The 13,763-nt window shown below is 45.1% G+C and overlaps 1 protein-coding gene across 15 annotated transcripts in view; it reads right to left on the bottom strand.

Annotated features, from left to right (window-relative positions):
* Positions 1 to 13,763, bottom strand: part of ARVCF (ARVCF delta catenin family member) — a 576,381-nt gene that overhangs the window by 124,610 nt on the left and 438,008 nt on the right. The gene's annotated exons all lie outside the window — the stretch shown is intronic.

Here is a 13,763-nt window from a genome sequence, read left to right as displayed (position 1 = left end):
TATATCAAGTGTTGTGTGTCCACTAGTACAACGGTGTGGGAGCTAGCAGATGAGTGGATTTTCATGTCGCACCAGAGGAGTCCAGTGTAATAGCTGCGCTCGCGGAAACTTGTTGCACAACAAAATTGTTGCACAACAAAGCGACCAGCACCCTGCGTAAGCATTCTCTTATGCAACAATGTTCCATTGGCGCAAAACATTTCACCTGTAGACCAAGGATGCTACTAAGTGACGTTAACTTAGTGCTGTGTTGGATTCAACCCAAAATGCTGCACAAGAGAATTGTGTATTCTGCAATTCTGCACAAAGAAAGGAAATGTGAATAGGCAGAGAAACAGGGGTGGGTTTGGGGGCAGGGGACCCAGGCAACTCCTGGGGATGCTGAGCTTGGGGAGGGTCTGAGCTGGGGACTTGCATGCTAAATACAACTTGCTGAAGTTCAAGCTCATTCAGAGATATCTTTGCTTGACAACGGCAGACGGACTGACATCACTTGCTATGTCGTTGATCGAAAACACCCCTGGCAGTCTTTGGATCTCTGATGTGGTGCTGTTGTCCATGAGTGCAAAGGTGAGAAAAGGCTGTCACGTCTTAATACCGGCCCACCCAATGTTGGCCTGCATTTCAGGTCTTTTAGATTCACACCCTGGTTGACTTGATAAGATTGGAGAGGGGGAGACAGCAAGAGTATGAGATGCTCTCTCAGGCTTGGTTCCATGCCAGTAAAACAGGATAATAATAATAATCTACTTCACAGAATTACTGCCAGCATGAAGGCGATAGAGACAGCAAAGCGATAATCCCTCCAAACTTCCTATATAAATACTAAATGATACCTATGAGCATCCCAAGTGCCAACGATCAATTTTGAAGTATCATTTTTTAGCATGCTGCAAGGGTAACTCTACCCCACACCCCTCTACGCCAATAAAAGAGCAAGCACACACTTCATTGTGATTAAATAGAAATGTAATTGGAGATATCCACCTAGAACATGTGTGGAGAACCTTTGGCCCTCCAGACGTTGCTGAACTACAACTCCCATTGACCCCAGCAAGCACAGTCTATGGCCAGGAATTATGGGAGTTGTAGGTCAGCAACATCTGGAGGACCAAAGGTTCCTGATGCCTGTTCTTTGGGCTGGCCATGCAGATGTGCGAAGCCACCCAAGTATCCTTTCCAATGGGCTTCACGTTTACCAAAGCTGACTTGTTATTCCTGACAGATCTACCATCTGCGTTGGAAAGTTGCTTGTCAGTTTTGCTGTACATTTGGACACCTCTTAATATACTGTAACCAAATTTTGCATATTGGCCCCTGAGATCAAGGAGAAGGTTTCTGGAGACAATTGGACACCGTTCTGAATCAAGATGATGGACTGAAGCTTTCAAAACTGCACTGATTTTTTGTATGATGGCTCCTAACATAGAGGAGCAGGGTTTCGCCTATATTTCGACACAATTTTACATAATACTGGAGAAGAGAGCAGAGCTTAAGTGCTCTGAATAAACGCATAATAACCAAATCAGCCAACTATACATTCCAGCCCTGCTTTTTGTTTTTTTAAAGGATCGATATGCTTGCTTTAATATCCATACGGGTATCAGGAATAACCTCAACCGATTCTGCAAAGTGATCTTAAGGTCACAGCTGACATGTCCAAACAACAAAGCTGTAAAGCTAACCCACACATACCTTGCATGATACAGTAGGGAAAGAGACCTGTCCCTTATGCCAAGGCTGGGGCCCTTTGGCCTTCCAGATGTTGTGAGACTGCAACTCCCATCAGTTCCCATAGGGATGATGGGACTTGTAGTCCGTGAACAAAACAAGTAGAATGAAACCTTAATGAATACCAAAGGTAAAAGTAAAAAATAAAAAATTAAGGTGAATGTAGCAGTATAAATCCTGAAAATATTTATTATAATAAGGTAAAATAAACCAAAAATGCATCAATATAACAGAATATATCTAAATTCAAACAAGAAGAATTTTTTACAAAAATATATGTCAAGAACAATATATATGTGAATATTGTTTCTGATATGGAACAAGATTGGTAGGAGAAATCAAATTCTAATGTGGTGAGGATGTTTTCAAGGTGGTCCAGCCAGACGCGTTTCGACACAAAATGTCTTTTTCAATGGCTATAAAACTGGCTCACAACATGAATCAAATATAATTCAGTATCCAATGAATTATTGCAATTAATGCTTTTAACACATTGTCCTTGTCCACAAATATCAGAAACAATATTCACATATATATTGTTCTTGACATATATTTTTGTAAAAAATTCTTCTTGTTTGAATTTAGATATATTCTGTTATATTGATGCATTTTTGGTTTATTTTACCTTATTATAATAAATATTTTCGGGAGTTGTAGTCCAACATCATCTGGAGGGCCAAAGGTCCCCCAGGGCTGCCTAATGGCAGAGCTTGGAAACATTACTTTTTTTGAACTACAACTCCCATCAGCCCCAGCCAGCATGGCCACTGGATTGGGCTGATGGGAGTTGTAGTACAAAAAAAGTAACTTTTCCAAGCTCTGCCTAATGGGGACTGGAATCTATGACCAACGCCTTTGTCGCACGGCATCAGTGGCTTCACACATCCCAAGGGCAGCTGCATTTAGGCTGTAATCCTTTTAGGGGCATTGCTAGGTAGGCAGCATGTCCCAACAGGAATTTTATCTCCCAGCTACCCAGCGCTTAAGCGGCACTTCAGCTACAATCTAACAGACTGAGACGACTGACAGATCTGCAATGATTTAAAACGGCCCTCTCTTTAAAGTGACCTCTAAAAGATTTAGCTGAACATAACAGCCCAGATGCACCTATGTTGGGATTTTGCTCGCAACCTGCTTTTGGGTATAGCAGTGACTACCAGGTGTGCTTCCAGGTGCGCAATGTTGTGAATGTCAGATGTGCTCAGCGCACATCTTGTAAACCACACAGGGATTGCACAGAGAACTGCTAATGCAAAAGGACTAGCAAGATCAGTGTTGAAATTGTTTCCTCTCCAATTTGACACTTTAGGCCCTTCCAGACAACCACTGAGCATGCATTCTGATTTGTTTGCAGGGCGGTTAGATGCTGCTGCATTAAGCAAGTGCTATTCCACACTTTCCAGAGCATTTCCCTCATCATGTTCCTTGCCGCAGACCTTTTAGTAAAGTGGGTTTGTTGTGCACAGATCAACTTTAATTGTGCAACCTGAATCTGCCGGTACGTGATTGAATCCCACCCCAAAATTGTGAGAGTCTGGAAGCTCCCATTGTTCAGGCTGAGAACATGAGGGGAGCATATTGGTGATTTTGATTGAGGGTGGTGGGGGATAAATAGGGGTGCAAGCCACACTCCTGGATGAAGGCAGGTGCCATTTTTCATTAGTGCAAGTTCAACCCATTGGGAGGAAGGGAGGGATATAAATGTTGCTGATAACAACAGCAATAATGTAAGATCAGCAATTACACAAGAAGGGCCTGCTGGGTCAAGCCAATGGCCCATCACATCCAGCATCCTGTACTCACAGTGACCAAATAAGATCTGAGCGTGAGAGCAGTCTCCCCTCCTGCAGTTTCCAGCAAATGGTATTTGGAGACATACTGCCTCCAACTATGGAGGCAGAGCATAGCCATAATGGCTAGTAGCCACTGATGTAAGCCATTGACTAGCAGCCAGAACATCTATCTGGGAGGCTAAGGTGGCTTACAACCATTGCCCTTCCCTTTTGCTGCCCTCAGCTTCCTCAGTCCACGGGTTGACAACCCTGTGCCCACAGAGGCCTTCCCTATTGCCCTTGGGGTCCCATCCCCCTGCTCAGTTTAGGCTTGAAAGAAGCCACCGATATTAGCCAACAGAAGGCTTTTTCAAATCTAATTGCTGATTGTGGGGCCCCACTTGAACTATACATGTAAAACACTATCATACCACTTTAAACAGTCATGGCTTCCCGCAAAGAATCCTGGGAACTGTAGTTTATTAAGGAAGCTGATGTTAGGAGACCCCCATTCCCTTCCCAGAGCTATAATTCCTGGAGTGGTTTAACAGTCAGTCCCTCTTTCCAGGAAATTCTGGGAATTGTAGTTCTTCTGGGAATTGTAGCTCTAGGAGGAACATGTGTGTCCTAACAACTCTCAGCACTCTTAACAAACTACACTTCCCAGGATTCTTTGGGGGAAGCCATGACTGTTTAAAATAGTATGATAGTTCACAGGGGATTGGGTGTGCATCGTTGCTTTTCATGGTGCCCACAAATGTGTACACGGTACCCACAACAGTCTGCTGTCCCAATGTCTCCACAAACCTTGAAAGGTTGGCAATCCCTGATCTGACTTTGTGAGAAGACCCAGCCCTAGTATTTAAGCCAGGCTGCTGCAGCCCCCTTCTGGGTGCAGGAAGACTAGCACTTGTAGCATGCATGAGATTTATTCATTTCATTTTTTGACTGTAAGCTTTGACTTAATAAGGGGGAAGTATTACACAGAGACAGTGTACCTGAGTGCCACAATGGCATCTGAGTGGTGTAAAGCCTTAATCACAAATAGCAGCCCATGGACTGGCATCAAAGGAGAGATAAGACACATGGGCATCTGAACTACAATAATCATGTTAACAATCCAACTTGTACTTAAAAAAGGAACAAAGGTGGCAGCGTTTCCAGAGACCTGCCATGTTTATAGTAAAGTCTGAACAATCTAGTTACAACCCTGAGAATAATTCTGAGAAAAGCTCCCTACGAGCAGAAAATTGTGACCATACGGAATCAAAATCAACTGCCAGGACTTCTAATGGGTCATAAGTAGATACCCATATTCAGCTGAGGCTGGTGACCACTGGGACTGGTGGACGGCATGCAGGGAGCCCAAACAGCAGGTGGAGGCAGAGCCAATGATTGGTGGAAGCACAGCCAATGACAGGCAGAGCCAACTAATTCTAGTTTTGTCCCCATCTCCCCCCCTGTTGAGTTCTACAAGGGCAACACTGAAACTAAGGAGAAGGAAGCAGGACTGGTTGTAAGCAGAAATGCAGGCATGTGGGGGCCAGGTGAGAGCAGGCTGAGGTTTCCACTGCCCCTAATGAATCTGTGTATGGGAGCAACGCTAGGTTTAATCTATACAAATGTAATGAAGAACTAATTTCAATTCTCATTTCATTCTGTACTTGGGTATCATCTTAGATTAGGTTCTTGTAACAGTGGATTTATTCTATGCCTGTTGTATTTTTTTTTGTCGTCTTTGAATTTACTGATATGTTTTGCAACAAATTGGTCCCATGCACGCACCTCCGCTGCCAAATATTTTGTTTCCTCGATAATAATTTGGTGCCCATTCTGTGCTGCTTTGGGCACAGTTTCCTGTAGAAAAAGCAGCATATACTAATTAAACTGACTTCCTATCCAGACAGGAAATGTTGCCAAGTAGCAGTGTCATGAAGCCAAATCAGAGTGAGGGCAGGAACAGCCCTCACTCTGACATCTTTGGAGAAGAAAAGGTCCCTCCAATCCAGAAGACACCAACAGAGGCCAGGAAACAGTGCCACAGGGTATCATCAGGAAGCCAAATCAAAGTAAAGGCAATAACAGGAAGTAATGCTTTCTCCCTTCATTCTTGATGTTTTCTGAAAAGTAACATTGAAAGAAATCAATGCCTAGCAGGAGAAGAGAGCAGGAAATCACTCTTGCTCAGGACTCAGTTTTCACAGCTGCTACTGCAAAAAAGAAGTAGAAAATACAAGGGGACATTTCCATGAAACCTCCCCCAGTCCACTGTTTCAGAGCAGGACTGCTATGAACAGCAGTGTCAAAAATCACCAGCTACAGCACTGCATTTTTGGACTAGGTGGTACCTTCATCAAAGCACTACAGTTACTGTGGGAACCCTCTGGGAAAAGATCAGGAAAGAAATGAGTTTCCAGTGTAATTGGACATGGCAGCTTCCCACAGTGAGAACCCTCTGTTTGAGAGTTCATGCCTATCCGGAAGATACCAGTCAAGGCCAGAAAGCAGTGCTACAATGTATGACCATGAAGCTCAACCAGAGCAAGGGCAGGAAGTAATGCTTCTTGCCCTCACTCTGATACCTTTTGGGAAGTAATGTTCCTATCCAGAAAATACCAGTCAAGGCCAGGAAGCGGTGCCACAAAACCATAAAAACATAAGAAGGATATTATAGAGTTGGAAAAGGTTCAGAAGAGGGCAACCAGAAAGATCAAGGGGATGGAGCGACTCCCTTACGAGGAAAGGTTGCAGCATTTGGGGCTTTTCAGTTTAGAGAAAAGGCGGGTCAGAGGAGACGTGATAGAAGTGCATAAAATTATGCATGGCATTGAGAAAGTGGATGGAGAGAAGTTCTTCTCCCTCTCTCATAATACTAGAACTCGTGGACATTCAAAGAAGCTGAATGTCAGAAGATTCAGGACAGACAAAAGGAAGTACTTCTATACTCAGCGCATAGTTAAACTATGGAATTTGCTCCCACAAGATGCAGTAATGGCCACCACCTTGGATGGCTTTAAAAGAAGATTAGACAAATTCATGGAGGATGGGGCTATCAATGGCTACTAGCCATGATGGCTGTGCTCTGCCACCCTAGTCAGAGGCAGCATGCTTCTGAAAACCAGTTGCCGGAAGCCTCAGGAGGGGAGAGTGTTCTTGCACTCGGGTCCTGCTTGCAGGCTTCCCCAGGCACCTAGTTGGCCACTGTGAGAACAGGATGCTGGACTAGATGGGCCACTGGCCTGATCCAGCAGGCTCTTCTTATGTTCTTATGTTCTTAAGAAGAATCTGGTTGATCAGGCTAAAGGTCAGTCTGCTCCAGCACCCAGTTGTCACAGTGGCTAACCAGATGCCCATGAGAAGCTGTGAACTCTCCCCTTCAGAGGTTTCCAGCAACTGCTTTTTGTAGGCATACTGCGTCCAACCGTGGAGGCAGAGCATAGCCATCATGGCGAGCAGCGACTGAAAGCCTTATCCTCCACAAATTAGTTTAATCCTCTGTTGAAGGCATCAAGTTAGTGGCCATCACTGTCTCTTGTGAGCGCAAATTCCATAATTTAACCATGCACTGTGTGCAGAAGTCCTTTCTTTTGTCTGTCCTGAATCTCCCAACATTCAGTTTCATTAGATATCCATGAGTACTAGTGTTATGAAAGATGGAGAAAAACACTTTTCTCTATCCACTTTCTCCATAATTGTATATGCTTCTATCATGTCACTTCTTACCCGCCTTTTCTAAAACTAAGAAAGCCCCAAATGCACCTTTCCTCACAGGGGAGTCGCTCCATCTCCTTGATCATTTTGGTTGCTCTTACCTGAATCTTGCCCAACTTTGAAATGTCCTTTTTGAGGTGAGGCAACCGGAATTGTATACAGTATTCCAAATGTGGTCATACCATACAGGGCCAGACTGCAGCTGGCCCTCAAAGGCAGTGAAGACCCTACCGGGCCAAATTCAAGGTCCTGGTTTTGGTGTACAAAGCCCTATACAGCTCGGGACCAGGATACCTGAAAAATCGTCTCACCTCTTATATACCCAGTCAATCACTGTGCTCTGCAGGTGAGCGCCCCCTGCAGATACCATCTTATCAGGAGGTCCGTTCCGCACAACATAGGAAGCAGACCTTTAGTGTAGCGGCACCAACCCTTTGGAATTCCCTCCCCTTAAATATTAGACAGGCGCCATCTCTGTTATCTTTTCAGCGCCTGCTGAAGACCTTCCTCTTTCAACAAGCCTTTTAAGTAGAGACCTTATCCCAGTCTCCATCTGTGTTGGAATTGCTTTTTAAGATGTTTTTAAAGATTGTTTTTTAAAAGGATGTTTTCAAAGATACTTTGTTTTAATATGTTTTTCAAGACGCTTTGTTTTAATACATTTTAAAGTTTATTTTTAACACGTTTCAGAGTGTTTTTAGTGTCTTGCTTGCCACCCTGGGCTCCTTCTGGGAGGAAGGGCGGCACAGAAATTCAATAAGTAAATAAATAAATAATGCCGCTGCCACCTGGGGCTTAAATAGGCCCAGGTGTGACACCGCATCAGCGCGTTGCATTGCATGCGCATGCCTACCATCACCCCAAGTGGAGGGGGGATCGCCTAGAAAGCGTGGCTCCCACTCCACAATCCGCACCCGCATTGGGGCACAGATCGCGGAACGGGAGCTACACCCATCCAGCCACAGCCACAGGGCCCCTCAACCAGTGCTCAACCTGCCTGCTTGCTGATCCTGGGCCTGACATCATAGATTTGAATGACAGCATTAGACAATTATATAACTGTAATATACAGACACACACACACACACATATATATCATACAAGGTATCATCATGAAGCCAGATCCGAACGAGGACTTCTTCAAACAGAGGATTGTCCTTTGCAAAGCAGGACACACTGGCATAGTATCCCCTGCCTCCAATAATCAGAAAACACATCAGCTGAAACCTGCCCTCTACCCCAAACTGCTTTAACCTCCTGCCACGAGTCTTCAGCCACTTACTGCTAGCAGGGACATTAATCACTGTATTCATTTCCTTGATTCACTTCACTTACTACATTACAGCTTATGGGCACACACGGCACAACAGTAATTATAGTAATGTTGTTTTGTTTTTAAAGTTGCTTTAGCATTTAAACAAATTAATATAGTAGAAATTAAAAAAAGAATAAATTAGCTCCTGACGGCTAGCCATACAGAACAAGAAAATGAGTAATTAATCCTGAATCTATTACAAGCTAAAGCTTTAAAAAAAAAAAAAGTAGTCAACTCATTGATATTTTCAGTATTTTCACCCAATGTTCTAGTTTGTTATGAAGCATCCATTTCATTTGTGGCCTGCCGGGAAGCTAGCACAGCACCTCTGCTGTGTCCAGGGTGCCGCCGCTGTCTGCATGCTCAGCACAAGTTTGCAACTCTCGCCAGTTTCGCCAAGCTCTGCTAAAAGGAGTTTTCTTGTCTGGCTAAACATTATCTTGGTCGTACATATTGGTTTTCGTTTTGTCGCAAAGATGCACCAAAGGGCTCTGGCGCACCAATCAGGGCACCTTCGCTCGATTCCTCCGTGAACCGTTATCCCAAATGGCAGAAGATTGCCAGCTTGACAAATTTTTAAACCAGCTATTGTAAACATCAAACAATGGCTTCGGAAACAAGGTTTATTCTATTCAAAGAAGATTATGATGGCTCCGCGTGGTTGGAAAAGGAGGAGACGTGGTAGTAAGCTCTCACTTTGCCAACAATTAAAGCTACAGTTTTCTCTTTTGTTTTTAATGGGCCCAGAACAGTGACAACCACTTATCATTTGAAATCTAAGCTGCACAATCCTCTTTGAAGGATCATTTAACTAGTATTGGTAGACTGCAATAATTTGAGGGGCTTTTCAGCAACGGGGGGTGCTCACCCCCACTTACCTGCTGTGGTATTCAGCCTCCCAGCTGCTGCCTGCCCCAATTTTTTGAATGCCTATTTTATATCGCCCCCCTTTACTCAAAGGAGCTCAATGTGGTGCACAACTTTCTTCCCATCCTCATTCTTTTATCCTTGCAACAACCCTGTGAGGTAGGTTAGGCTGAGAGACAGTGACTGGCTCAAAGTCACCCAGTGAGCTTCATGGCTGAAGAAGGGTTTGAACTCTAGTCATCCAAAGGAGTGATTGCTTCCTATTCTCACTTTTATGTTCTCTGGATAGGATGGGACATACCTACCCCAAAGAAGCTGGACTAAGGACATTAAACAATGCCTCCTACTCCTGCCCTCACTCGGATGTGGCTTTATGACAATAGGGGCATAGGAAGCCTTCCTCTGAGTCAAGCCAATTTGCCTGTCTAGCTCAGTATTATCTTCATCACTGTTCTTCAACCTTGGGTCCCCAGCTGTTCTTGGACTACAACTCCCATCATCCCCAACCAGCTCTGGAGTTGCAGTCCAACAATATCTGGGGACCCAAAGTTGAGGAAGGCTGGTCTGCATTGACTGACAGCAGCCCTCCAGGTTTCAGGCAGGGGACAAGCTTAGCCCTGCCTGTCCAGGGATTGAACCTGGGACCTTCTGCATGCAAAGGAGATGCCCTGCCATTGAGTGATGGCCCTTCACTAATAAGGAGGTGCTTATACTGAGCCAGGCCATTTGGTCCATCGAGCTTAGTACTGTCTACACTGACTGGCAGTGGTTTCCCAGGGTTTCAAATGGGAGTCTCTCCCAGCTCTACCTGAAGATTCTGGGGACTGAACCTTTGACTTTCCACAGGGCAGATGCTCTACCACTGAGCATGGTCTACACCGACCGGCATCAGCTCTCAGGGTTTTGAAACAGGAGGCATTTCCAGTCCTACCTGGAGATGCCGTGGATTGAACCTGGGACCTTCGGCATGCAAAGAAGATGCTCTCCCACAGAGCTACGGTTCTACCCCAACACCACACGGCAATGCTTCCTGCTCTCCCTGTGGTGTCTGCGGGAAGGGCCACAGCTGAGTGGGAGAGCATCTGCCTTGCATGCAGAAGGCCCCAAGTCCAATCCCTGGCATCTCCAGGTAGGGATGAGAGAGAGAGAGAGACCCCTGCCTGAAATCTTGGAGAGCTGCTGCCAGTCAGTGTAGACAATACTGAGCTAGAGGGACCAATGTGTTGTGGGCCCAGCAGAACGGGGGTGGAGCGGCGAGATGGCAGAGGAGGAGGAGAACTTGTTTCCCATGTTGAGCTGCCGGGCGCGCAGGGCTCTGAGAACTCTCGCTCTGGACAATGACAGCTCCGCCCCTGAATCTCCGGTTGCCCATAAGGAGGCTCAGCCCAGTCAGGCAGTCACCATCCCGCCTGATGGCCTCCTCTACCAATGCCCGCTCTGCAACTCACCACCTCCCTAGCTAATTGGTTCCATTGTCGTACTTCTGTAACAGGAAGTTTTTTCTGATGTTTAGTCGAAATCTGGCTTCCTGTAAACTGGAGCCCATGATTCTGTGTCCTGCACTGTGGAACGACTGAGAAGACATCCTGGCCCTCCTCTGTGTGACAACCTGCCAAGTACTTGAAGAGTGCTATCATATCTCTCCTCAGTCTTCTCATGTCTGTATGCAATTCCGTCTAATATACATCTTTGTTCAATGCAATCCCCTCACCAATATAATGCATGTTTATGTTATTTTAATGAATATACCTATTTTTATGCACGATTTATCCTAGTAAATGAATTTTTCCAATGCATTTCTTGACCAGAGGATGGCATTGCAAAATTTGGAAAGGTGTGAATTCTCAAAGATGCCTATGTCCTGGTTCACATATTGTTTTGGAAAGCGCAATTTTGGTAGGTTCGCCTTTAAATGTGAACTGAATTGAATTTCCCCTCCATCCCTATCTGGAGGTAACATCTGCGGAAATGAATCTGTTGCAGAAACAGAGTTTCTGGTCTACAGGATTAGGGATTAGTTTTACAGAGAATACCAGACCCCATGGCTACCGTACTGCAGCATTTTCAAATAATCCACAGAAATTACATCACGGTAAGTACCCAAGGAAAGAAAAGCTTGTTAAAAACTCCTATCTTCTGATTGCCTGTCTAAGCAGCATAATAGAATCCATGCATCCTGTATTTCTGATGGGGAACATTTGTTCCATGGCCAGACTTATCGCTCACAATAAAATAAGACCATTTGGTGCTTTCCTGAATCACAACATATTACTTTCCTTATCGGGCCTGCTCTCATTTTGCTCTACACTGAGAATCAGATCTGCTGAAATACACTGCAGCACCCTGGTCCCAATCCAATGCATGGCATTTGGCGGGGGGAAGGGGGAAGCACTGTAAGAAATCAAGGGGGAGGAATAGCTGCTAAATGCAGCTCAATTTGTGACATGCCTAAAATATATTGTGAGATTGCTGAGGCAAAGGCAGATCACACAACTCTAAATTTGCTAGGAAAAAGCAAAGGAGACATAAGCCATAAAAGCATCTCATTTGCCTGTCAGCCCACAAGTGCAACCTACAACAAATTGTTGCAGTGCATCCTCATCCCCAAACAGGAGTCGCCACTGTTCAAACTCCATGAGCGTTGGTCCTTTTGTAGCCAAAACAGTACCCAGAGAAAAGTATTGGGAGACTTGGAGAAATCTGAAGGTTTGCAGAAGTACATGAAATCTTGGGGCAGGGGGACCTCATGGGGAGGACTGAGCATGCTCAGTGGCCATCAAATGCCAGGTTACTTATTAATGAGCGGGGGGGGGAGAGAAAAGGAAAACCAGGTGGGAGAGGAAATGGAATAGAGTGTCATAGGGGAGGGTATGGCTGGCTGACTTGAGACAGTGAACAGAAGCGCTCCACACTGCAACATTCTGTTGCAGGTCCCACCAATATCATCTAAAGGGTTTCAAAAGTAAAAACAAAACCCAGAGACATACCCCAAAGGAAACTCTTCACCAGCAATGTGACTCTCATTTAAAGCAGAAGGCGCTACTCTTCCAGACCTATGGGGATAGATCCAAGTCCGGTGCCAGGCTGGGCACTCGCTGAGGGCCTCAAGGGGTTGGGAGGGCCCCTTACCAGCCTGACCCAACTGCACTGCCATTCACTGCCCTTTATTTCAGGGCTGTGGATGCTTTTCAGTGGTGGGCAGAGAAATCAGAGATGGGGAAATTGCGGGCTCCCCTCCCCCCCCCAGGTATTGTTGAGACTAGAACTCCAAACTACCCTGATGGAAGCTGGGGCTAATGGAAGTTGGAGTCTGGCAACATCTGGAAGGCCATCGGCTCCCCACCCCTGCACTAAAGCATAGTTTAGGATGGCAAGAATGAGCCTCAGCACACCTTGGCCTCACAAGCACCTCCCTCTCCTCCTCTGAAAGGAGACGCCTGGCATCTTTTGCTACAGATTTTATGTTGCCACAGCTTGTTGTGTCGTCCGAACCAACAAACTGCGGCGAACGTGAACAAATGGCCTTTTTAAAGCGAGTCGGTGTCAAATCGTAATTTAGCATGATGTCCAAACTATGCATGAAGTTCAAACTAGGCTTTAGTGCGACATCCAAACCAGGCCTGCATAGGCTGCTACAGGGTACCATTCTCAGATCCCTACGTGATGCTTATTATGGGTTTGATCATGGCATTCAAACAGCTGGGCCTCTACAATCCTTGTAGCAATGCATGTTCTACCTAGAGCCATGTGAGAGGGTGCCATTTGCTTTGACAAATGGCCCCAGAACACATATCACCTGCATTTACTTTTCCACTAAAATCATACATTTCCACGATGCTTCTCTTCCTGAATTCTGACACTAATTACTTTAATTTGTGATGTTTTTCAGATTTTATTGTGACTTCATATTTGTTGGCTGCCTCGCAAATTCCTGCGGTTACTGGGCACTGTACAAATGTTATGAAGAAATAAACACACTTGCTAAGATCCAGGGCTTTTGTGTGTGTGTGACAGCACTCACAAGTACAGAGCACCTGCACCTCTTGTTTTGCTGCTCATGCTAGCCATTCTGTGCTGACACCCACGGTAGTGCTATCATGATATGAGTACTGGTACCTTATTTTTTACCCACAAAAGCACTGCCAAGATCCATCAAGTGCTCCCTGTTTTCAGGTGCCGAAAAACCTTTGCAATTCCTGAAGACATTTTTATGATTGAATTTCTGCTGTTTTAAACTGGGTTCCCTCCCCTTGCTTTAATGCTCTCTCTCTCTCTGGGCTTGTTTTGTTGTATTTTGACCTATTTTGAAATAGGTTCGTAAATTTTGGTTCCTCTTTGAAGAACTACTTCAGACAAATGATTTGTAA

The sequence above is a fragment of the Rhineura floridana genome, chromosome 19, assembly GCF_030035675.1.
Source record: "Rhineura floridana isolate rRhiFlo1 chromosome 19, rRhiFlo1.hap2, whole genome shotgun sequence".
NCBI classification, from domain to species: domain Eukaryota; kingdom Metazoa; phylum Chordata; class Lepidosauria; order Squamata; family Rhineuridae; genus Rhineura; species Rhineura floridana.
Note: the sequence above shows the minus strand (reverse complement) of the source record. Positions and strands in the feature narration are given on the sequence as shown.